The sequence below is a fragment of the Anser cygnoides genome, chromosome 12, assembly GCF_040182565.1.
Source record: "Anser cygnoides isolate HZ-2024a breed goose chromosome 12, Taihu_goose_T2T_genome, whole genome shotgun sequence".
Lineage (NCBI taxonomy): Eukaryota > Metazoa > Chordata > Aves > Anseriformes > Anatidae > Anser > Anser cygnoides.
The window spans coordinates 8,707,282-8,734,873 of record NC_089884.1 but is presented as its reverse complement, the minus strand read 5'-3'; the positions used below and the strand labels follow the sequence as shown (position 1 = coordinate 8,734,873).

Below are 27,592 nucleotides of genomic sequence, written 5' to 3'. Positions count from 1 at the left end.
GCTTCATAATGAAAAGTCAAAGTCAGCTATAGCGAATGAGTAACAAAATGCTGTTGTTTGCAGTAGACATCTATGCAACTTTCATTAATGACTTCTGCTTTTCAGAGTAAAGACTGTAATTTAGTAATTCACTTAAGAACAAGCTTAATATTAACCATGAGTGATGCTGCTAATCTGTGTATAATTAGATTTCATATACTTTACTGGACCTAAAGCAGCAGCTATTCAGCCACAGGACAGCCCTTCTCAAAGGGGTGCTTAGCTGGACACCTTTCTTGCCACAGCTGCCAATATATGGACCCAATAGTAACCCTACTTCAAATTAAATGAAAAACTGAGGATTGATTGATTCCTGATTCCAGAAACATCCTCCTTTCTACACACCTGCCCATGGACCAGACAGTGGCCCAGCGTTCCTCCCTACTCCCCTACATACTAGTAACTTCTGGGGCTCAAAACAGAAGGGGGGTAAAACAGAGGAGGAAAGGTGGATGAAACAAACTACCTAGTGTTACTGAATCACAGTTTCTGAAGATAGTTTTAAGTCACCAGCACATTCAGAATTCCTCCCAGGCACCCCTTAAATACCTGATGTGAACAGTGAATAAAGATGTGCTCAATACAATGAGCAAATGCTGGGATGTGTCTAATTTTTGTCCATGCATCCAGCTCAAAGTGGCTTATTTTAGAACAACGTCATGCTACGCAGAATTTCCTTTATAGCTGGACTCAATGATATCATAATGTTGAAGGAAATGAGATATTCTGAATCAACAGTGCAAACTTCTATTTTTAGAACTAGCTGAATGTGTTGCTTACTTATCACTATTTGATAACTGTTTTCCTTTTGTAGGTTTATTTCATGTAAAGTAAAGCAAAACTATCAGATTTAGTATTCCCACTCACTGAGTCCTACAGACTTTTAAAATCTCTGAGATTCAAAGATTTTATGGCACCTTACAGATAAATATAAATATTTTCTTTTCTCTCTTGCGAAATAATATACACTTACTGCTGCTCCAATTGTGATACAAGAAATTAATATTTTAAAACTATTTACATGTTATTTACTGCTATAATAAACTGAACCTTTTAACCTTAATCAAAATATTTTGAATGCAGTCCAGTAGATGCCTAACTTTTTAAATTTAGTTCTCTGAAGACCAGCTGAGATACTTTAGGATTAAGGAAAGGGTTAAGCAAATGAGCTCATGAAACGTGGAAAGCATTGGAAGAACCAAATGAACGAAGCTTCCATTCATGCCATGCATCCACTTAAAAAGTAAGCAAACCCACAGGCTGTTTAAAGTATAAAGGGATATGGCTGACAGTTGGACCAGATGCTGGTGGTCAGAAGTTTTGCATCAAGCACATCTTTCAAATAAGTTTTTATGACGGTGTCTTATACACTTCCAGAGACATGTTTGCAAAGTGTTTTCTGCATGGTGTATGGTACATATGTACAAAGTGATTTCAATGTATTCTGACACCATGTGTTTTTATCTCTATGTCTGTGAGCATAATGTAATCATTGGAAACGTAACCTTTGTGCGGGCAGCTGTTTCAGGACATTTTGATAGATATTTTCCTTCCCTGGCTATTTATTTGAAATGGAGATTGTTACTTAGCATATGGTCTGGGTCTCATGGGCAGAAAGGAGCAGGAGATTGTGAAACAGGGAGTGCATCTGCCTTTACTGACAAGTGGCAACTGAAGTATTATGCCTTTTCTCCAGATGTTTCTTAATGAGGTGGGCATGCATATCTTCATTTCACCAGCTTTCTCAGACAGTGGAAAACACCATTTATAAATAGTATCATTCATGTTTTATATCTTGAACAGTTTTCTCACACCACCTATGAGAACATTGTAGGACAAAATAGCAGCCATATACAAGTGTTTTTCTTTCATAGTTAAAAAAATATTAAAGCCACTATTACATTTGAACTTGTGTCGGAACTGTCAAATTATGTTCTGTTGTGTACAAGCACTACTCATGGTGACCCTGTTTTGCAGATGTAAGTAATTGCTTCTTGTAAATTACTGTCATTGAGTCCCAGAGAACTCTTTAGTTTCTCTCTGATCGCTCTCCATTTTTCTGTTTCATACACTTCCATTCTCTTCACTGGCTCGTTCAGATAATACATTATAACAGTCATTACAGGATAAGAGCATGAGATGATATTAAAAAATAATCATCAACTTTTTATTTGATTGCAAGAATTGGCAAATACCTGCTTAAAGATAAGAGAAATGTTGATCCACATGAGTTTTAGTGCCAGGTACTCAACCTGAAGTTTAGGAATGACATATTCCATTTTCCTCCACTTTCAGATACACATTTAATACACATGAACACAGAATCAGAAACTGTTTTTCTGTTTTGGAGTACTTCACTAAATCATTATGAAGTACATGGGAGAGGCTGCCCATAGCCTTTGGTATATTAATGCTAAAAAATTAAACTTTCATCATGTTCTTCTGTTCTTATGAAACAGCAAAAAAACTACAGGTGGTCTTCTCATTCCAAAAAGTTGAAATTGGAAGAGTTCCTTTTGATCAACCCTAATCATCACATAGGAACATTTAATTAAAAAAGTAATTAGGGTACAGGAAAATAAATTACTGTGATCATTGCCGTGATGTTCTTCAATAAAGAAATTAGTTATATATTTTTATTGACTGGTGTATATTAAGTATTTTCCTGCAAGACCTTTTCTTCTATTGGAAAAAATAACGCACCCCCTATTGCTTCATAGTCATTTATGCTTTACATGTACACGTAACTACTTTTCTCAGAAGAATAAAAAGTTTGAATTATTACTGAATCATACAAAAAGCACATGTGATTTTGGCCTATACCTGGTCTTTGACAAACTTTTAACTTCTTACTCTGCCAAAATTGGCAGAATTTCTCACCTCTTTATAACCTCAGTATGACCTATACATCCACAGCGTGTCTAAGGTACATTTGACAGTGCAAAGTCAGATTATTAATTTTAACCACAAACAAACCAGAATGATAGAAAACATCCAAGCTGTGATTTACCTTGTGCAGCTTGTTCAGAAAGGTGGGTTTCTCATACAGGCAAGTCTGAGCCTGAGCAACGCGGATGGAGTGACCTAGGATACAGATCAGGCTCCACAGTGAGTTACAGTGATTATGCTGGCTTCATTTTCAGGTAGACGAAATCCATCCTTTCTCAGTCTACACATAAATCTATATTTAATACTGTGTGGAAATTAGGGTTGAGTGCTGGAGCATTATCTAATATTAGACAGTATTCATGTTGAAAATGGAAGAACATTTACTGCCAAATTCAGACAGCTGCTATCCTTGTATCAAGTCTTTATCATTTATAGCCAAAACCATGAATTTAAATTTTTGTAACTGTTGAAATTTGAACATTTAGGATGAATCTTCTTAACACTGCCCTTAGTCTTAGACTGAAGCATTTTATGTAATTATATACCAAGAAGCACAACGTTTGTCAGCTTTTTCATTCCCTCAAATAGCTACCTAGTATCAATTTATATTTAATTTTCTTTCTTTCCATCTCCATGAGAATTTCTACTAAATTTCTTTCAGGAGTTGGCAGAGCATTCTATATATTTGAAATTTAAAACTTCATTTATTTCTAATTTTAAATGGAGTTTTTATTGCTCCATAGTTGAAACATTTATATGTAAGGAATACATTGGCTTTTTAGTAGGCTGTACTATATTATTCAGTTTCATGTAAATACAGAAGTGTAAGGCATTTCTGCCTTGCAAGTCTTTGTTTACATTTAAAGAGTAATTTTAAGATGATAGGATTTTAAGGACAAAACTTAGCTATGGACTAGCTGTTTGCTAAGAAATGCTCCATCTCCTAAGCAGGCAAGGTAAGAATTTTATTTAATTCTGTATAGATTCCTATAACAGAGTTACAATGTGAACATTAAAGGTTACACTGAAATTTAGTAGGGAGATGAGAAATACAATAATAAATAGAAACATGCATTGCCTATGAAATTAAGGTGACAGAACTGAGTTAATTCTTGGTGTAGTACTAAATGACTGTCTTTCTATGGAGTCTGTTTTACTGGCAGCTTAGTAGTTTCTCGGTTTCACTTACAAGTAAGATGATTTCCTAAAAAGAACATACAATTAAACAAATCTTTTGGATAGTAACTGAACATATTTTTAATCCTCTAATATTTCCCATTTATCTGTATTGAGAATACTGATAATTTCTTTTTCATTTAATCTCAATGCAAAATATTTCACATATTAGCAAGCTAAACTTGCTTGGACTGCTTAGTACGGTGCTGTAGTCAGTGAAGTCATTCATGCATACACCAGCACCATGGCAGAAGAAGATTAGGATTTGCTGAAAAACAGTCTAGTATTTACCTGCTAATTGTCATCTCTCAAATAACTGTTACTTGACTATGTGATCACTTCTAGTCTGTCAGAACTCGCCTGCTTGGCTTTGCAAATAAAATGGAATAAGAGCTCTCATCATCAACATTGCCTCTTGGCTGAGGACTCTGCTTCTTAAAAGCTGCTTAGCTGCTACCCTGCCATCTCCCAGATGTTCATTTTGTGGAAAACAAACAAACAAACAAAACACCCCACAAAGTAAAGCAAAACAAAAACAATTAATTTAAACTAATATTAAATACTTTAAACTAGCAAATGTTAAGGAAGTTGCATCTTAATTTCTCTTAGATCTTAGTTTTCATCCAGTCTAGAAGGAAGAAACTTAAAAAATACAGACATATCTTCAGCATGATAGCGATGAGACACTGACAGGAAGAGTTAGAGAGCCTGCCGAGAGTGAACTTAATGAGAGTGAGTCATTAAAACAAGGAGACATACCCTTACATGCAGAGATAGGCATATATATATATAAATATATATATATATGTAATTTTTAAATAGTTGTAGCTTAATAGAGTTGTTTTGGAAATCTGCAATGATTTGGTAAAGGTTTGTCATTTTTGTTTGTACTTCATCATGTTTGTACTTTGAAGAAAATAGACTCAACAAACTAGCATTTCTTTCATGAAACTTTGCTTAGCAGACAAATTGGAGACAAATTACTCTCTCCCAAGCTTCACTCTAACCACATTAAATCAAAGAATTGACTTTTCCACTATCTATCAGAAATAGGTCCATGGATATAAAATAAAAGTGAAATTATGACTGAGATCTGGGGCTTAAATTCCTTTGCAACTGCTGAATCAATATTTGTTTATTCAGCCAAAAACTCATATGGGTTCAATACAAAAAGAGCAAATTACTGTATTTACACTCAATAAGAGCTACAGCAACTTCATAGAGTCATGGCCCCATGTTTCTTTATGTATTTTTCATCTTAAATTTTATTTAACTCCAGTTTAGATAGAATGACAACTAATCAAAAGATATGCCTGGTTCCAGAATGAGTAAATTCTGTCTTACTGAAATCCTTAAGGTATTATTCCTTACAGTGAAAACAGGATCATATCCAATAATTTTAGTAATTTTGTAAACCTCATATTCAATTGTAAGTATCTACAGCAATTTTATTGGATTTCCCATGATAAACATTAAGCTAGATTTTACTGACAGGAATTGATTGCTTTGGTCTTCATTTCATCATGCAATTGCAACATTAGTACTTATATATTGCAAGGAGAAAATACAACTGATATCAGTCTAGTTATTTAAATTACTTGCTGTGTTTCCATCTTGATCCTGTACAGAACTACCCCAACTGGGTCAACAGAAACCTTTTCTATGTTCTCATCCACATGTGTTTTTGATACTATGCTGGGCATTTAGCTTTCATGTAGTAACGTGTATGAATGTGATACTAACAATTAGAATATCAACCTGCTAATCCAGAAGAATAAATTGAAAAGATATAGGATAGAAATATAATTATGTGAAATGTATTAAAATTCTTCTATTTAGATGCACCATCCTATGCATGCTTTTGCATTGGTGTCAAAAGGATACATTCGAACCTTCTTATTTCACTCCTGCTCAGTAAAGTGAATATTCCAGCAATATGAAGAGATTAAGTCTGTGTATCAAGAAGTTAAACTAATATCTTGTGTATATTTGGAGTAAAGAGCATGCAAAGGTGAAGTTTAACCTAGGAAACAAAAAAAAAAAAAAAAGGAAATCAAATCAGGAGATAACAGTAATTCAAAACATAATTTCTTTTAATGCAAGCTCAATACCTTTAAACTAACTGATCCTAAGAAAAGACCTTTTTATTAAGGATTATCTGTCTCTTTTGCAGAGACATTATTGAAGATTAATGAATTTAATGAAAAACCCCATGTAAGCATCAAATTAAGAATTCTGTTGCTAAGACAGGGCAGCTGACTTCCTTCAGTTAAATCACATTGTTGCCTTATGCATGTAATCCCAAGCAGGTGACCATATTGTTTAATGAGGAACAGTTACAGCTGAATGGCTATCTCATAAAAAGATTTGGCCTGTGTATCCAGGCGATTAAGAAAGTGAAAGTAAAAACAATTAGTGAATTGCTGCTGATTTTTAGAGAATTTGGTGGTAGAAAAATGTTTAAAACAAACTGTATAGAAACTCTTATTTATTTATATATTTCTCAGATACTGTGCTGTTTTTCTTAGGATATATATATTTTTTTCCTATCACAGTTCATATTTTTCTTTTGATTCAGTTCCAAAAACAACTGTTGGAACTGTTTTTCTTCCCCACTTATTTATTTTGGAATTGAACTGAGTGCTAGTGAAGGTGACAGCAGTCATCCAGGAGGGCTGAAATCTACCAGTACTGCACGACCAGTGAAGTGTGCTTCCACAGATAAACTGCACTTCAGCTTGACAGTCTGTTTTATCTTTGGAAAGCGGTTACTTGCACTTAAGTTTACTTCAAAGAGAAGATGGGTTTGTCAGCAATGGCAATTGAAATTAAAGTGTTAAAGCAGGAACCTGTACAGCTGTAGCTGATTCAGCCTGTGGATGGCCCCACCACCAGAAGGGTGACCTCTGAATGGGCATAGCAGTCTAACAAAACTAGCTTTCGGAGTATCTATGTATCTGTAATAAAACCTAATTTCCCCCAAAGTGCTGAAAATTATTCTGGTTATGTTCCTTGGACAAAAATCTTTACTGTCTGAGATGGAACATTTTAAAATTAAAATTTGGATCTGGCTTGTACTGTTCCCTCAGAATGTGTGTCTTCATTTTTTTTTTCCAACTCAGATGAGTAAATAATATGAACCCTGCTAAGGCTCCAAATATTTTTTCTCAGTATTGACATGATTTACTGCCATGGCCTAGCTGTGGTCAACAGAAACCAGGAACAATGAAGGAAAACCTATCGGTAAACATAATTTCATTCTGATAATTTTGAATAATGCATTGATTGCATTTCATTAGAATTAAAGCCTAACTTTATACCATGTCATAAGAATTACTCAAAATTCATAAAATCATAATGACTCAAAAGCCTATACGTAGCTTGGGAATATAATATACATTTAACCTAATACAATAATACTGGAGCTGTTTTTTCTGTCTATTTCAATTTTTAAATAAGGAAAGATTTCACCTGCCAAAAGTCAGAAGAAAGAAGAGAACTGAAGAGAAACATTTCACCCTCAGCTGAACTTTCATACTTTTCTGGCATCAAGTTATCCCTTAATTGCCTGGGAATTTCCTCAGGGGCTTAATATTATTTATTTTTAGTCCATGAAATTCTCAAAAATCCAGATGTTTGAGGTAATGCTCTATTGACCCTAATCTTCAGTATCAACAGATATGCTGCATTGATTTCAGTAAGTCCAAATGATCTTTTTCCTTTACTCCCTTTTGTAGTAGTAGAGAATCAGTTATGGCTAGATTATTTTTTTTATTTATTTTTTAGTAACTGCAGAAACATGTACTACATAGCATTAAATTTATATCATTGCATTAACATATATCATTTATATAACATATATATACACACACACATATATATAACATTTATATAACGTATATCATTTATATCATTGCATTAACAGTGCTTAAATGAATCCAATTATTCTCCTATTTCAGAAGCACAAATAAGACAATAACCTCAAGCTTATTTTTTACAATTCTGTATCTTCTGAAAATACCTTTTACCAGTCTTAAACAATGTGCCAGCACACAACACAGAAATAGTCTGTATAACGTATCCAAAATAGTTTAGATATTTTACTGTGATTTTTAAATACCTGTTATTGTCCATTACAGCAAAAACTATTGAATATCTACTATTCAATCCTAACTTCTCAGCAGAGTATAACAGAATAATGAAACAGATCTTTACTACTGATCTCTGGGAATTAATTTTAAGTTATTTGCATACCTTTGTGTAGTCAGACCATCACTTTCAGAGATGAGACAGACTGCATTTTGATAAAAATCTGTGCAACTCTTGGGCTGTGTTTTACTCATGTATGTTGAAACTATATTCAGTAAAGCAAAGGTCATACACATAGTTGAAAACTCTGCAAAGAGGTTAGGCAAACACTGGGAAGCAATGCAGAAAAAGTAATTTTCTCAATTTTTTTTTTTTCATTGCCTTAATTCATAACCGTTTAATTCAGATGCTTACTAGGCAGGCATTTGGCACTTTTAAGTATCCCTCTAAAAGCTGATGTTTTGACAATCTTGAGATACTTCAAAAAATCTCACATCAAGCTTGCTGTTTGGCCTAGGCCAAAAAGCTTTCAATCCATAAGGCATTCAGATGAAAGTTATCTGATTTTACCAAAACATCTACAGAAGAGCAGGAGTCACAAAAAAATTAAAAAAATAGTCCCTCCCAAGTAAGGGACATGGTACTGTTTTCCACTCTATCTGGGGAATCTCTTGTACTAAATTCCGATATAAATTTGTATGAAGTACATTTAGCATAGCTTCCAAACGGATAAACTTTTGAAAGGTTTAATGTGGTATAAATCAAAATTTTTACATCTTATTAAGTCTGTAGTAAAAATAAAGTTTATCCACCCAAATATCTATTACATATTTGATTTTCTTCTCAACATTTCTTGGAAATACATGTGTCCTTACAGAAATCATTAACTCTATTTCTGAGGATTCAAGCCAATGCTACATACCAACAGTGGTATGTAAAGATAGATATAAAAATAATGTAGTATATTTTTTGACTGTTTTCTTCAACAATTTGTGCCTTCATCCTTTCTTGACATCAAGGATTCTGTTGAAAAAACTCCCTTGATGACTTGAAGTATAAACTAAAATCTATCTAAAAATAATTGTGCAAACATTTTTTATTTTTTTTTTCTCATCAGCTCTATGGTAAGCTGGAAAGAAAAAGAACCAAACAATATAGGATATTTAAACTGAACTAAGTAGTCAAGGCATCTGATATTATTATTATTATTATTATTATTATTCAATCTGTTTGAAACTTGAAGCTAATTAAAAAAATCCATATTAGATTTTTGGAGAGCTTTTTACTGGGACAATTTCTTAAAATTGACTCAAATTCATAGAAAATTTCTGATACATTTATGCTACAGTTTTCAAGAAAGTTGCTAACAAATGCCTTTTCTAGCTCTACTTGTAAGCTTTAGAAAAATGCTTTCAGTAAACTTATCCTATTATTATGACTATTCTGTGTTGCTAGGTTGGAATGGTAGTGGGGTTTCTTTTGTACTGGTAAAGACTGACCACAGACCAGGACAACAGCATACAGTCCTTCTTGTACAGTGATGTCAAGGATTTTCCTCTGCATGAAATGCTAATTATGCCAATTATTATGCTTGTAGTCAATATGCCTATTGACTACGTACACATATAAATGTATGTGCCGCTATATGTGAACATACCATATATATAGTGTGTTAACAGTTTTCTCATTGACAATATAAATATTTTTCTATTTCTCTTTTGAGCAGAAACAAAGTAAAATGATACATATTGTATAGTCTCCAATACAGCATATCACATGTAAAAATAGGTTGATGATCTTCAGTATCAGTTGTTAAAATAATTGAAAAGAAATAAGGTTGCTTTGGTTTTTTTTTGAAACCATTTTAACGTGGATAACATTCATGGATTTTTTCTTAAGTGGCCCTTAGTGTTTGGCATGAGGTGGGTGTTTCAACAACATGTGATAATTCTGTCTTTCCCAAGCTTCAGTATTAACCCCATGGACGACAGGAGCAAATAGTAGTGAATGACAGTATGCTGGCCATCTGAAAATGTCAGCGCTCAAAAGGTTAAAGAAAGAGTAAAGGGTTAATGTTGCAGGCTCTTGTGCTGTATGCAGTGTTTTTGGAACGTTATTCAAAGGCTAAGCCTGTCCCCTACTATTTTTTTTTTAAACAAAGCCTGCAGTACTTGAACCTGTCTACTTCAAGCCTTGATTAATGTTGTTAACTGCTATTCTAGCTCTCTCCTTGTAGCTGCCAGATGGAATGCTGAAGATTATTCTGCATCACTTAATTGGAGTTTATAATTAAAAAATGGTGAGTGCTATGGACTACGTTTTGCCCCTTTGATCCCTACCCAGATAAACAAGCTTCTCTAATCAGTAATTCTCCCATGTCCTCTTTCAGAGATGGTCTGAGATCATATGTCTCTAATGTCTAGAGTATATATTAATATTATGTCATTTACAAAAGTGTGGAGACAAATTCTGGTCATACATGCTGTTTCCCTTAAAAACGTAATCCCACACATAGAAATATAACTCTTCATATGGCTTCCTGTGCATACCTCCCACAAACATGCAGAAATATACTCCCTGTGCAGAAAAATAATAATATATGCCAAACATACATATGGGTCCTATACAGCCAGTTCCAGGACATATTTTTATAGTTCAGTTAAGGACAATTTGGAGAAGTGACTTTCTGCATCATTTTGGAGGACAGCCAAACTGAGCAAGGGCAATTATACCTCTGCTTCCATTTGTTAAAGCAGTCAAAATGTGTATGTGCATGCACAGGAACATCCATGTATGTGGACAAAAGTTTAAACAGTGATTTTAAAGGAACACTTCCTACGTTTGTCTGTGTAAGAAATGACACTGCAGGCAGAGACATTCCACAGAGGGAATCATGCAACATGCATTTGTTATAACAAAGTGGTCCAGACCTCTGTTTCTCTTCTGAAAACACACTGCAAGCCACAAAACCTCCTAAAAGCCTTCTAATACACATAAGATCTTCAGTACAACAAACTCTCACCACCTAAAACATGCTCATTCAGAAAGAGAGATGAAAATATGAAAGACGTTGTCATTGGCCTTTAATCCTGCAGTAGCAAAAAGGCTGTTAGACTGTAATTCTGAGGTGAGGTAGATCAATTATTGAGGAAGGAAGAAAAAAGAAGAAAAAAAAGCAGCAGCATAACCCAAACCTGCCACTGATTCCTCTTGCTGTTTCCTGAGGTGAAATTGTTGAAGATGACAGGAGTCCAACGTGCTAATGCTTCTGAGCCTGCTTGAAGTTGAAGCACTTGCATAGTATGTCAGTGGGGAAGAGTCCTCTATCTAAGACTCTGATCTCTTTAAAAAAGATCTAAATCTACTTTATTTTCTTAAACAAATTGTATTAAATGCAGTGTCCTACCTGGATTTGTTTGGCATATGGTTGTTCTGTTCTAATCTGCAGCAAACCATCAAATAGCAGATCCTGAGAAAGCAACAAAAGAAAAATGATACTACTGTAAGATTAGTGTACGTTGGGCAGATGATTTTAAAACTAAATGTTATATTCTTTGGAGGGAAAGAATAGAAAGTCACTTTTATAAACAAAGCAAAAACCACAGAAATGAAATTTGGATACATTTTGCAGTGGCAAATGATTAGCTATTTAATTACATTATAGAGAGAAACCTTTTCCCTTAAGGTTCTGTTGTGATATCACTTTGTAATGACTATATTTTGATGTGATTCACTTTAAAATGCTTTGGAAATATGGCACAATGGGATAGTTTTTCTTTTGTTAACCAGGTTTATGATTTAAAAAAAACTTAACTGTGCCAAATTTATTCCAGAAGCATCTTTTTTTTTTTTTCTTCTAAATTTGCATCATACTAATTCACCTCTTTTATAGTAAGTTCTATTACTTAAGAAAAAGAAGTACTTCCAAAGAAGTGAGAGATGAACTGCTTAATGGCATATGGAACTGCAGTAGCTATGGAAAGGTTGACCAGTGATTTGCAATCCCAGAAGAAAGACTAGGTAATTCCTTACATGTCCAGAGCAAGCTTGACCTCTTTCCAGGTCATGAGGACTGAGGAAACAACCACCAGCTCTTGTATATTTCAGTGTCAGCAGATGACAAGGAATTTTCCAATACTAGCATTTTCCTGGAAAAGAAAAAAAATGGTCCTGGAAATAGTTCCCTGTGATGTACAAATCACTAAGAAGCAATCTAACTACCTAGGCTAGAGGTAGCAAACCTCGGCAATGCTGTGCCTACAGGCTTCTACAAACTGCAGTGAAGTATTACCCCAAAATAGATATACCTTTACACATTTAGGGCCCATGACTGATTCTATTGTTCTTATGATACAGTAAAAAAAAGAAAAACAAATCCTAAAATGCTGAAATGATCATACTTATAGCTTAATAACAGAGTTTTCAAGGAAAGGTATTCAGCTTTCAACTATAATATTTAGTGTTGTTGAAATATAATGATTAGATACTTGAGATTCAAGTCTTTATGTGTAATTAGCTTAATCCATAAATTATAATCCATGAAGGTAATAAAAACAGTCATTTTGAAAATCGACTAACAGAGCCCATAATTTTCTGCAGTAACTGTGCTCTGTAACAGCAGCACACAAAAGTCAAAATGCTGTTTGTTAAGGAATGCTGCTCATCTTTGCCCATATTAAAATAAATTATTTGACAAAAAGTCACTCTCGTGTTACGCATGTGGTTTCTTTGTCAAGTTATCCCAGTAACTGGAAAACTAAATAAAAAAAAAAGAAATCAGAAACACAGGATGACTACTCCTAATCCTCCCTTGGACAGAATTTATGTAAATAGCCAAGATCCTAACTAGAAGCAGACTTTTTCTCCTGAAATTACTATTATTTCAGCATTTTATATTTTTCTCTGAGTAGCTCTGCTTGGAAATAAGACTCAGTACTAACCTACACTTAGCAAAAAGAGTGTTTCCTTGTAATTAGGGTGTTTCATTCCAATTTAGGCCAGAGCTATGATTGAAGTACTTTTTGATTTAATTCACTGTTTTTCCTGCTAATCATCTGTCCTCATGTATTTTTTTTTTTTTATTTTTTTTCCCTTTAACTTTTGCAGTCAGTAAAATACAGTTTTAAAACAAAGAGAATATGAGGAAGGAAAGCTGGAAGTGTGTTTATTTTGTGAGTCTATCACCCTTAACTTAAATGGGAATGCTGTGCATTTTTTTCCCACTGTTTTGTAAGAAGCAAGAACACACTATAGTACCAGGGTTGTTCTTTGTGAATGATGAAAATGAAACAACTTAATGAATAGTTTAGTCAAAAATAGTTTCCTAGGCTATAATCATGGCATACAAAGAAATCAATGTGCCTCCTTTGCTCCTCCTGCAGAATTAATGGATTTGTGGCACAGCACTACCCTCTGGAAGTCATTATGGCAAATTGTGTCAGTGCTTATTAAATTGCAATGTATAAACAAATGTTTGATTATAATACATCTCCTTCACATGTCATATATTATATTTTTATTTTTAGAATATACAGGTTAAAATTTTAAACTGAGTGTTGCTTACAAACTCATTAAAGTTATTCATAATATTACTCAGCTATGAATGAATCATTCTTGACATACATAGAAGTAAGTTTCAAATGGGCATATGCAAAAAGTAGGGTTGTATGTTTAAACTCACACCATTTAGTAGGTATGGTTAAACTCCCAGACTAATTAAAATCAATGATTTTTTTTTTCTCCAAAGTCATCGAGACAGGATTTCACACATAATACTTCAGTATAACAAAACCACAAGTAGATGTGCAGAAACATTTAAAAATACTTTGCTGAATTAGGATTAAAGTACATGCATGATATTCCCTATGTATAAATTTAAAAGGAGAGGGGCTTAACAGGAATGCTATGTGAACTATGAGGTGTTTACAGTTGACACTCTCTTTGTCTCTGGTGCCTTGGATGATCTGATTCTAGACTGCTTCCAGTTACAACCACACTTTTATGGTGATCCCAAAAACTAAAATAAGCAGTACAGTTTTGTCAGATTTGTGATCCCACTTATAACATCTGTGATACATAACATTGTAATCCTTGCCATAGCTAGAACCCTAAGAGGGGTGGCTTTCTGAAAACTCCTATGGGATGTATAAGAGGTTCAGACTCTATGAAACTTTTCCAGAAGAGGTGAGATTCAAGAGATTTTTTTGTCTTTTTGCTCTTTTCTTCAAAACTATTTTTTTTTTTAAACTGCTGACAAACATGTCTCACCCGTCTGAACAGAACAGCTGGCACATTACCTTGGGGTGTAAGCCATGGAGAATCAGACTGAAACAGATGTGGTCACTGATCTGCCACATCATTCCTATTGTATTCAGGACTCCTTAGGCAGTACAACATAGATGACAGCCTCTGTAAGGGACTGAAAACCTACATGGAGCTAAAGTGTTTTAAAAATTCTTGTTCCAATGTATCTGAGGAGAAAAAAAAAAAAAAAAAGAGGTCACTGTGTAGTTACGATTGATCAAATTGTCATATTGATTAAATTCTCCCATCCTCAGTATTTTTTTATACAACCGTAAGAAATATATTTACTTTGCACATTGTAATATGATATGCACAAATCTTTTATTTAAAATCCCTCAGTAAAGCTTCTGCATAATTAAAGTTCCTAATGCTTAAATAATCTTTCTGCACAATTATACAAAAAAAGGCTAGAATGGTGCAGTCTACCATGCTGTGAGAATTAGAAGAAAACACTGCAAGTCTAAACTAAAAATTTTTTTTTGAACAGGCTGTAATGTAAATTTTTTTTTTGTGAGACACTTCTTTGTCTAAAGTATTTTAAAAACACTTTTTTTTTTTTTTTTTTTTTTAGAATCACAACAGAATTTCTAGTTTTCTTACATTACTCAGTGGTAGCTTTTAAAGAATCACTATGTGTAACATTTACTTTTTACTATTTGTACCTGTGTTTTTATACTGTGTTATGCCGTTACAGATAAACAAAGGGGCTCAATGCACTACCATAACTATTCTTTATATGAAAATGAAGTTCTGCAACAACTTCAGCTGTGGCAAACCCTTCGAAAGATTAAATACATGAACTAGAAAAAAATGCATTTTGCTATTTAGAGATGTGCTTCTTAACACTATAATTGTTACAATACATAAATTCTGTAAGCTGCTAAGAAAATAACTGTTATAATCCTTGATCTTGAATGCCAGAAAATAAAAACAGAAAACATGCTTTTTGACACTTGCAATCACTAGTTCCTGCTTTACTTTTGATAAATAGTATCAATCTGTGGTGGAAAATGTCATATACTAGTGGCCTCATATCTACATTTTTAATCAGAAAATGCTTGTTTCTTCATCAACTTTTTATTCAGTGAGTTTGCTGGAAAGAAAGAAAATGGACACACTCCTTGCTGTAAGACTTTCTTTTCCTTTCTTCTAGAGAATTTTCAGAAATTCTTTATCTGAAGAATTAATCTGGCCAATCTGCTGTCTAACGGATAATAATTGGTTGCATTTCTCACAAAACAGTTATAGAAAAAATCAGAAAATAAAAATTATTTAAGTGAGAGTATTTATCACACTGTTTTGAGCTAATTTCCTTTCATTTGCAGAAAGGGCTGAGCATTGCAAAAGAGATTAATAATTGAAAAGTCACACTAAAATGTGCTATAAGGCAAGCAACAGCTTGCAATACAAATGTTGACCCATCTGAACTTTCACTTCAATATAGTATTTGTTTTGCAAGGCAGAAAGAAAAGATCTGGTCCATGGTTTTCAGTTGCAACAATTTCTTCCTGCCTTGGCAATTTGTTGGTCCTCATTGCTCCCTCTTGTTAAAGAGAATTCAGAAGAAAATATGGTTCTGGGTTGCGGGTGGTCAGATACCACAAAGGAATCTGAGACAAAGAACAGGAAAAAATGCATGAATACACTTAGAGGTTAACACTACTAGAAATTGTCTAATTCTTCCTGGTTAGATTGCTGTCATTTGCCGTAAAGCATCTGCCTACTGCTGTAAAATTACAGGAAAGCAAGACCTGTTGTCAAGACCAGCCAATTAGAGTTATGTCTGCCTCTGTAGGGTGCTTGCATAAAAGGCTGAGCCATTTTCACAGATAATCCATTTATAAATCACTGTAATAAAATGGCCATCTTGACAGCAGTTCTGTAGCATTCTTTCACGTGTTCCAGTTGTATCTAGGCAACAGAAACATGTTAGTTAGATAAAAGCTGAGGTGGGGATGTATGGGTAAGGGTTCTGGCATATTTCAGTGACTAGGGTAGAAAGGGCAAAGGACTAAAGATAGAGTATTGATTAATATTTGAATCTATTAGCATAATAAAATAGTTTTTTTTTTTTTTTTAATACTGAATGTGACATAACATACAGAAATTTGGAATAGTATTTTAAATGAATAGCTAATGATAAAATTACATTTCTTGCTATATGTATTTTTTTTTTCCTTCTCTCTTCCACTCATCCTCTCTGCTACTTCCTCTAATTTCCGTTGAATATTGAGTTTATGGTAAGTTCAGCCCACTGTATTAGCTAAGACAGTAGGACCAGATGGCAGAAATTCAGGTACACACTATCCAGCTGTTAGCAAAGGTATTTTGGTTTCCTACACATTATGGAATATTAATTATAAACACCGTAGATAGAACAAGCACAAAAGCAATTTTTCAAGCACAATTATAGTGAAAAATGATGACAAGTATATCCCTTCTTGAAGGAAAAACTTTTGTAACTTCTCCATTTTATCACAGAGGCAATTCAAAATCAATGGGACTTTGTTCTCTTATCCACATATTCTTATGCAAAACACAACATCAGGCTTCACTATCATATAACATAGTACAGAAATCCCAGTCCTAGTTATAAGGGTGAAGATAGTGACGGTGTTACATGCCAGCAAATAAGATATACCCACTCAAAATATTTAGTCCAGGTATTTTAGACACCAGTCATATTTAGTTCAGTATGAGGTGAACGAAAACTTATTTTCTAATTTTGAGAAATATTTATTTATTTTTGCATAAAAAATAAATAAATAAATCCGTAGTGAAGTACTTGTAATACTATGCATGCTGAAAATAGTACATTTTTTTAGATTGCTATTAAATAGCCTTCTTTCATATTAAATAACCTTTCCATATATAAATAATAACAAACCAGAGAAAGCACCTATATGATGCAATTCACCTGCATCCTTTAGAAATGAAAATAAGAAATTTAATCCCCTGTGCAATACTATAGCACACAGAACTGTTAGGGAATATTGCCTACCATGACATACACAGCCTAATGCCTGTGAAATGAGAAGAGTCTTCAAAAACTGCTGAACCTCAGCAGAATGTCAGCTCAGCAGGGAGCAAACCCAAGAGCTCTCTTGGAGGTGTCTCTTCAACTTTGAGACACTCACTCGCCAGACATGTATCACTGCATATTACTGCTAAACTGTTGAAAATACATTTAGTTCTTATTTTATCTAGTATATTAAAACATTATGTGGATTAGAGAGCAATTTCTGTAACCTGACTTTGGCACCAGATTCTAATAGCATTTTAGCCGCCTGGTTTTAGAGTGAAAGAACAGAAAAAAAGGTTACAGATCAGATCCTGCCTGTGGCTACAGAGCAAGCTGGAGGGTTGAGATTTAGTTGGCAAAATTAAACCAGCTAATCAAAAAGTGCTGAAGCAGCATAAGTACAAAAAAGGCTGTTCATACTGTAGGAAGTGTGCTGTTCCATTGCTTATGTCTACAAAACTTTTAGCTAAGCATCCCTTGAACATTTCTCATAAAAATGCAACCTAATTAACTACTTGTGCTTTCATGTACTCTTTGTATTTTAAGCAGGGCATTTTAACTAGCTGAGTCAAACCTGCAGTTCAAGCCCAAAACAAGGGTTTTAAAAATGCAAGGCTGCACACAAAATACAAAAAAGAGGGCAAAATACAATTCCACAAAAGACATTGGAGAAAAATGGTGGCATGAATTCCTGTTAATATAAACATGTGAAAATATCTGCAGAAAAGAAAGAATGGACAATAGGAATGGGCCTTACTACAGTTTTGATGCTTTGTTTTTTCTTTTCTTTTTTCTTTTTTTTTTTTTTCAGTAGTTTAAATTCTTGAGCAAGATGGGAGTTGTCCTATATCAGTTAAGAGTCAATATAAGGCTGTTGCTGTACATTGTGATGATCAGTGAAGCATACCTTTGCACTTCTATTTTCCTTTCAGAAAAACTCCAAGGCTGAGTTTAATGCCCTAAACATAGGTGCTGATTGCCATTTCAGATGCCCTGACGTATTTTAGCCCTAGACTAAAGCTGTTGATCCAAAATGGCATGCATCTTCTCCAAGTTCTGCATCATACCTGCCAGATCCTTTTTGATGTTTCAGATCAACAGAATATCCAACGTATAACCTATGATGAGGCATATGCATTGATCCCTCAATTTCGTATGGGTTTCCTTCATGAAATGTATCCTATATATTAAATGTAAATATATAGTTATAAATTTAATAACCATTATATATATATAGTTATAGTTAATATATGTTACATAAAAGTGCAAACAGCGCTCAACAACATGAACAAAAAATTAAAGAAAGAACAAGAAATACCAAACATGGAAAATCAGAGGAACTGCTAGAAACAATCTTCCAGAAATGTAAAAGGTATGGTTACGTATCTTTAAAATATTCACTGACGAAATAAGACTCAAAAATTGAATTATATGTGGGTAATTTCTGAATAGAAGCACAGAAATATAGTACTTGCAATGAAAAGTCTCAGTCGATATATCAGATAGACATTAGCTGTCTGAACACTTTATATGTTTACAGCCTGTTTTTCATGAACAGTGACACAAAGTATTAGTTTCATTCCTTTCTTGTCTTGTCAAACTATTTGCTTATTTTTTAAAGTAAGCAAATAACTATTGTCAATCATATGAATTGAGTATCTAATTATGTACAAGCAGGTTTTAAACAGCAAAATATGATCATGTCAAAAAAAGGTTGCTAAACTACCGGTTTTGTCAAAGTCATGATTTGAATATCCTCTCACAGATATCCCAGCAATACATGTCTTCCTATGGCTTGGATGATGTGATTTCCCTTGTGAGCCTAACAAATGGAGAAAAAAGGGCTAGGATGTTTTTCTTTAGAGGTTTCCAGTAAAAAAACATAAACAACAACAACAAAATTTAGAACTGTTTTGCCCACATTTCTGCTTTCAATGTCAAGATCTGTTCCAAGTGTTTCCTGTTTACAGGATTTTAGTGGTTAATAGGAGAAACACAAGATTTCTACTTTTTTTTTTTTTTTTTTTTTTTTTACTGCAGATCTCTATTCAACAACTTTTCTCACAGAGACTTGTTTTTCTGAGCTCTAAAATAAATTGGTTCCTGAGCTCCAGTTCATCCAGTCATCACAGCAATCGCGGCAACACAGACCAGTTCCATTCAAAGTAACATTAACAACTTTTTTCTTCTCCAATAAGACTCTGTATTGCTTGTAATTTACAATATTTCTAATGTTTTCTTGCTGCCATAGCATTTAAAAAGAAGGCCCGGAAAAGCTTGAGTTGATGCCAGCTGCTTTGTCTACCTGGGTAAGACAAGCAATGATGGAAATGCAAATGGCAGCTCCTTATTCCTCACTCAGGAAGGGAAGGGAAGATCTCAGAGGAGAACAACATGCCAGGGATGATGTGATATTTTATCATGGTCTGTAAGTGAGTGACAGGCAGAGAGTCATTGGCTTCTACTTTTACCTCTAATATGAAAGCATCCACACACAAGGCTGAGAGCACATTCAAGGTATGTCAAGGAGTAATAAAGCTCAGAGAGAAAGAATGTGAGAGACGTGTTGTTGCGCTACTTCTCCCAGGAAGTGCCTAGTTTGTTATGAGAGTTTGGCTAAGCAGCACTTGGTCTTGATTTCTGTTTACCAGCTTCTTATTTTTCCAGGACAATTATTTATATTTTTCAATGCTTTGGATAAAACTTTCTTCTTTAAAACAAACCCAAGTAAACCTAAAAGAACTGCAAAAAATTGGGGGGAAAATGGTGAAAAAGATAACAAAGTATTTTAAATATTTTGGGTTGTTATCAGATTGAGAATTGGCATACAGTCTCATGCAGAAGGGAGAAAATGAAGCATAATCTCTAGGGCTCCTTAACTAGGCAAGAGTTTCAGTCCATATACTATTAAACAAAATACCACACGTCAACTGTGCTGGTCTGGCATATACTCTGCAATAGAGAGAGAAACACCCTGATAATATTTAAAAGCACCACATGTGAAATGAGTCTCCTTCCTGTCTTCTGCACTCCTTTTTATTTATTATTCCAGCCAGTAACAGCATTGTCCGAGGCCAGTGAGTCATTAAGACACTCAGTGTTCCCCACCATTTAGTCCAGTTGGAGCAAGAGAGACTGACACACGTGACTTTTTCTGGAGTGCATGCCCACAGAGCTGGCTTGGATCCAGAGCACAATTCCAGTTCAGCACAAATCCTATTAATCTCTTGGGAGCTGAAGGTGCCTCCCTAGACAGCTGACATATTTCAGGCCACTGATATTATTTGGAGATATTTGTTGGTGTCTGCCTAAGATAATATTTGGAACATGGTCCATCTAGCCAAGAAATTTCCTTTCACCAAAGCATCAAATACTTGAAGTAACACACATAAAAGATAGGTTTTAACAACTGTTCTGCCTTGAGTTTACGTGTTTGGATATAAATGTAATAGGATGCTGATTAGCTCTATAATCAGATACTACTGACTCATGTCATTCTGGAAATCTGACACACCATAAATTTCTGAGCATTAAAGAGAGAATCACCTCTCACTTTCTGAAAGCAATAATTCTTGGCAATAGGGGGCTTTATATAGTGCTAAAAGATGAGTGTGCAAGAAAAGGCTGAAGTGGCAGTAGTCTTTCAGACTTATCTAAAATCTTTCAGAAATAGTATATTTCCCTTCATTTAAATCCATGAAATCACTTCCAATCCAGGCCAAACAGGAAAAAAAAAAAAAAAAAAAAGAAAAAAAAGAACACTAAAATGTCAAGCTATTATGTTAACATTTTCCAGTTTCAGGTCTTTATCAACTTTCTGAGACAATGACCAAATTGAGCTTTCATGTCTGAACATGGCTAGTGGGATACAGTTGGTATAGCACTACTGTCAGACATTTGGATCATTCTTTACCAAGCATAGAGAAAAATGTCAGCTGAGTTGTTCACACAGAACTTGACATTTGGGTAAGTGAATATAACCTTCAGATCTGGCTCTCCTTTAACAGGCAGCAGAAAAATAAAAAGCTAATGGAGACAGGCAAAGCAGAGTTTGAAATAATCATCGCACAATATCTTCTTAGTAGTCCAGATCCTGCCTACACAGTCCAATCTAAGTATTTGTACCAGGAGCTGTATGTCACCTTAGAGAAAGATTAATATTATTATTTTTTAAATAGAGAGCAACATGGTGTACTTTTCAACTCCAGTCTAGGGAGGTTGTGATCTCTAAATAGGTTCTACCAGTAAGTGATATACCTGTATCAATTACCCACAAATGTAGGACATGCTGAACATGGAGGATTTGTTCTTTGCCTCTCTGCATGATAGAGGTACTGCAGCACTCTTCGAAGAGGAGATGCTTCTGCCTTACAGTGTGTAATTATCTGCCTCAGAGTCTGTAAGCTGGTAAGCTTATCATTGTCACCTATAATGTACCCTTAGAATTATATTACTAAATTCATAATGTAAATAGTATTGAAAAGTGATAAACATCCACTAGTGCAATTTTCCAAGTGTGCAGCACCAAATTGCATTGTCCCCAAAGCTCTGTTGTCTCAAGAGATTGAGTAGAGGCAAAAAGTGGGGAAAAAAGGGTGTGTGGGGGTAGGGAGGAGTGCTATTATCAGCAGTGACAGTAGCTAGTGCTTTTGAGGAATGCTATTAAAAAAAAAAAAAAAGCATGGACAGAGGCAAATGCTTTATGCTAGGTTTGTTTCTGTAATTTAGATAATTGGAACTCCACTTCTTGGAACACTTTAATGATTTGTATTACATCTTTGATGGGTTTTAGTGTTAAAAGTTATAAAAACAAAGCCTGGGAACTAACTGTCAGTTAATATCTGCTTTGTCCATAGAACTTTTGATAAGATTTTATTTGAGGCTTCCTCAATGATACAGTTATTTTATTCTCAGATACTCACTTTAATTACTCAATTCATTCATTTCTTTAGCTTTTTTCTCACATTTTTTGCTAGTACAATTTCAAAAAAAAAAAAAGCCTTTATTAATGGTTTATGATAGCAATAATAAGATTATGGACATAAACCAGTAATACTAAATCTTATTCCCCTAGACAAATCTCAGAAATGCTATCAAAATCAAATAAGAGTAAAATACCGATCAAAATCTATTCCACTAAAATACATACTCTCAGCCACCACCATTTTTGGGTGAAGGTGAGAACACAGCACCTTACAGCAGGGCTCCACAGCCTGCATGACTAAATCTACAAATAATCTTAATTTTCAGGATTCTTGTCAGCAATAAAGTTTGGGTGATATTGAGCACTATTGAAAATTATGTTCACTAACTGAGATTTAAGCTTTTGAAAATCTTAAATGCTCAATAGATTCAAGAAAGTTCAAACAGATATGCTTTTCTCCAAAGCAGCAGTGTACTTTCTGTTAAAGATTTACCCTTTGGAAAATACAGTCTTGATTTTACTATAATTTTCCAATTGGAAAAAAAAAAAAAAAGAGACTTTGCTGATGATAGTAAATTCTGCTATGTAACCTCAAAGACCATGATATAAATCACTTTACTATGCAATCAAAATAACTTCCTCTGCAAAATAATCCCTAACCAAAATATTAAATCAAACAACCATCTCTTTTCATGCATGACTGACCAAATAATCTGGCCTCCATTTAGCAATGACGTAAACATACAGAATCTACCAGTAAATAAATAAAATTTTTTGTCCTACCAGGCACTGAAATCATCATGAATCATTCTCTGGAGTTTTCAACATCTAGGGATTGGAAAGACCTGAAAAACTCATCAAGGACAATTCTGCTATTCAGCAAACAAGAAAAATATCAGATTGGTCAAACCAAACATGAAAGAAACAACAAACCCTGGAGCAATGTTGCATATTTGCTAATAGTTAAAAGGAGTTCAGATTCTCAGTGAAATTAACTCTAAATGACTCACTGAAAATATTTTTCAAACTCTATCTCCTCCCGACTGAAAAGAAAACTGGTTAATAAGGAATAAATCTATTCATAACACATGTAACAACATAAAGAAAAGAAACAAAAACCACAAAACACCCTGCACAATAGGAGCTGTATATACACCTAACTGTACAACCTCTAAGCGGTGTCACCATGAGGTTATATCAGAATTAGAGCAATCTTTTCTCAGAAAATTATGTCATTAATTACAGAACAAAGATATCATAATCTTTGGCCACATATTGTAGCCTGTAGCATCTCCTTTAAATCAATTAGAAATTGCTCACTTACATTTCTCACTGTCTTTTGTTCCACTTATTTATATGCTGGTCTGACACTGTTTCCTTCTGACTAGTCATATTTTAGTCTCCCTGTATAATTCAGTTGAATTATATGAAACAGAAAAAAAATCTAAAATATTTCATTTCAATACTATCTAAATGAAACATTCACTTTTTTTGTTTTATAGTAATACATTCAGTTGCTTTTCCTACTTTCTATATCAGGAGGAGAAATGAAACAAAGAATCTTATTTTTCTTTGCCTGTTTTCTGCTTAGCTCATGAGCTTTGAATATTAGACTTTGTGTTCTTGTCTCTAGAGACCTAGGATGAGGTACATATATGATGATGTAATCTTCCAAATCTGACTGAATTATACCAAAAATGACAAATGTTAAGTTTAGACCTTCCATTTGGGTTATATTTTACTTCAACTTCTCTTGGTGGAGAAGAGGTTTAAAGAGCATTTGTATTTCTTTTCCTCTTTCAAAGTTGTTATTGCTTTTGTAACACTGCTTGTGTAACGTTGCTATAGCATGACTAAATCAGACTTTTCAGTCAGTAGTTTCAGAGACATTTAGTCCCATTTGGCTCTAAAGAAGGGTATGTTTTATTATTATTATAGACCACAATATGACTCATATACTTTGTTTTGTATGTTGCCTGTTAATATAAATTTCTCTTTAATCCTTGAAAAATTAAAAAACAACGTTTAAAATACATATTGTCCTGAAGCCATAAGTCTAATTCTTGATACTGACTTGCTCTAAAAATCTCTCTGAAAACTCAGAATCAAATAACGTTTGCTTATAGTGTATTCTGTCTTTAACCACTAACAATTGACTTATTTCATCCTGCAGAAAAATCAATGTCATTTTAGAGCAGTAAATCAAACAGTCAAGGCCTTAGCAAATATTCCTAGTTCCTAAACCCATTAGGGGTAGCAGCTGATGAACTCGCAGAACACAACCAATTCTCAACTCTGTGGACAGAGTAGAAGTTTTCATCTTGTATCAGAAGGTCTAACTCTGGAGATACAGTCTGAGCTGAATTGCCATGAACCAAGAAAAATGATTGACTTTTTGTTCGTTTGTTGGTTCTACTGTTTTCCTTTACATAGGAAATCAGTAAGAATCATCTAAAGCATCTAAACAACCACCTCCACACCTCCCAACCACCTAACATTGAATTTAAGACAAATGGTTATATTTTAGCAGCTGATGATTACCAAATACAAAGGGGATGCAAACACATATTATCTATGCATATCAGTGCCAAAATAGCACAGATATGCATATCCTTGTATACGGAGATGAAAATAAAGGTATGATTGTACGATACACTGAAGATGACAAGGAGAGGCTGTCCACTTGTGAATATTTTTTTTTTTTAAACATAAGATTTCAGGACACTTCAGAACTAGAAATTTACAACATTGCATTGGCAAAAGCCAATGTGTAATGCTGACCATGTTCTACACCTGCCACAGCCTAGGGAGGAGATCTGCCTATGTCAGTCTGCCAGGCAATACATTTTACTCTTCATGCTAATTTACCAAGAACTTATCCTTAATACTGAAAATTTTATCTTAGTGTCCAAACCTAATTTTTTCTTCTTTCAGTTTATGCCTCTTCCTTGTATCTTATACACATCTTGCAGCATCTCTTTATGTGCCTGAAGGTCAGAATTACTTATCCCCTTACATTTCTTTAGACTAAACATCCCCCAATTCTCAGAAGCTTTCCTCGCAGTTCGTGTATCTTAAGTCTCTAATTTTTCGCATTATTTTCTTCTGGTTGCTCTCCAATTGATAACTCTCTTGTCATTATTCGTTTTCGGGCCATATTAATTCTAAGAACAATGGTCTCACATAGCTTAAAGACAGCTATTATTTGTGCATCTCTGTAAAACATGTATATATATCTTCCATATATATATGTGTATATATATATACACACAATTTAAATGTAATATCAAATTTTTATCAGCAGAATAGTTCAGTCCTTAATTTCAAGGTCTAGAAGGACTCTAAAAAAAAGTGCAATTGTAGCCATATATATTAATCTGGAGATCTATTTCCAACCATTGTGACAAGAACATTTAGAAGTTAGCCTGATCTTTTGGAATGTTTCTTGGTGTACAGTTATAACACAGCCACATGCCCAGTTCCCCCTCTGTCCCTCAATATTATTTTGTGTGAGCAGCAAAGATGTCTGTGCATTCTTTCCTTATGAGCTCTAGAAATGAACAAACTACTGCTCAGGTTAATGAGAACCATGTTTTGAACTCAATAATAGTAAAAAACTTGCTGAAGTATTTGAAAAAATTTTCTGAGTACCTCAAGTCTCATCTGAAATCACTGCATGCTCATGATTATTTATTTCTGCTGCAGTTTGCTAGATATAAAAGAGAAACACTGAAGTTGTGCCAGGATTCATAAATTGATAATGAATATCTGTTAAACATATCTGATATTTTTGTTCATGCTCTAACTCTTCAAATCCTGTTTTCTGAAAATTTGGAGGTGTTGAAATTAAATTTCAAAGAGAAGCCTGGAAGCAAAAATCCTAAACTCTATGGAGCCAGTAGTCAGATTAAGGAAAAAAAAAAAAAAGTCCAAATTTACTAAATGCAATGTTTTCTAAACCTATTCTGCAATCTCCACAACTAATTCTTGGATTTAAATGCTTGCAGCTATCAGTACTACCTTCTGCTGCAAAATACTTTACAAATGTTACAACAAAAATGTTGTGACACGAAGATGCTAAAGAGGAAATTAATGACTGTGTTCAGTGTGGAGTTTAAATGGTGTGTGATAAACAAGATCAGCAGTTGCATATTTAGCAACAACAACAAAAAGTTGCTTTCAGTGCATATCAGTAAAAAGAAATATACAGCTAACTATTAAGTAAGTAAAGCTTTTGCAGTAAGCAAAAGGGAGAATACCAGAAAACTTAGAAGATGATTAGGTAATAAATGACCCTATACACTATGTGCATAGATAGTGGGAGTCAAATTAAGTTTATGTCTGACAACCAGTGTTAGACGTAAAAGTTGTCTATGATTACACTACGACTAAACATTAGGTGCTCTGAGTGTCCACTGTGTTCAAGGCAGTATCATTCAAAACCAATGTAGTGTCAGCAGTGTGATTTAATGATGACATTAAAAGGACAATATTTGGTGTTTTTAGGAATATTATCCCAAAAATAATAAAAAAAAAAGTTACATGAGAAGTTTTCAGTAAAAGCTACCGGAGGACTAAGATCACAGGAGACAACATTCTGTAAAATTAAACCCTTATAAAGAGTTTGAGATGAGGTGTGAAGTCATTTGGGGGTATTCTCATTTTCTGTTCTATGTGCCAGAAAACACACAGCAAAGAAGTCCAGATGCGCTTCAAATAAGATTTAATTACTTTCACAGTAGAATAAAGGTATTAAAATATGTTCAAGGATTATTAAGAAACGAACATTTAACCAGGTACCAGTTTTAGCTACAAATCATGAATTTCATGAAAAAGGCAGAAAAGCAAAAATCTCTCTCATAAATAATATAATGCCATTCTAAACTTCTATAATATACTAGATTTACAGCAAATCAAAGCTTGTTCTGGAAGACTTGCTTAGATCTATAGTCACTAGAGGTCACTATTACAGTTTTGAATCTTTCAGGTCTGCTGCCTATTAATTTTTTCTTCTGTATGATTTAAATATTAAAACTTCTATTTAAATAATTCATGTTTGAATAATGGTACTTGAAAAAAAATTGTATAGATATGTATATATGCACAAGGGTATTCTTCAGAAAAATAAGTCTAGGAAATCTTAGTCAAAA

At 34.0% G+C, this 27,592-nt stretch overlaps 1 long non-coding RNA gene across 8 annotated transcripts in view; it reads right to left on the bottom strand.

Annotated features, from left to right (window-relative positions):
* Positions 1–4,763: 4,763 nt before the first annotated feature.
* The window catches only part of LOC106033253 (uncharacterized), a 416,430-nt gene continuing 393,601 nt past the window's right edge, over positions 4,764–27,592 (bottom strand). For 6 of the 8 annotated variants that reach the window (XR_010834383.1, XR_010834379.1, XR_010834381.1 and 3 more), the window contains 6 exons: positions 19,245–19,340; positions 18,586–18,698; positions 14,490–14,663; positions 12,226–12,341; positions 11,600–11,662; positions 4,764–6,127 (listed from right to left, as the gene is read on the bottom strand). This is a non-coding gene — a long non-coding RNA (uncharacterized lncRNA). The remainder of the gene's footprint in view (positions 6,128–11,599; positions 11,663–12,225; positions 12,342–14,489; positions 14,664–18,585; positions 18,699–19,244; positions 19,341–27,592) is intronic. The other 2 variants (XR_010834380.1, XR_010834382.1) reach the window with 2 other exon arrangements.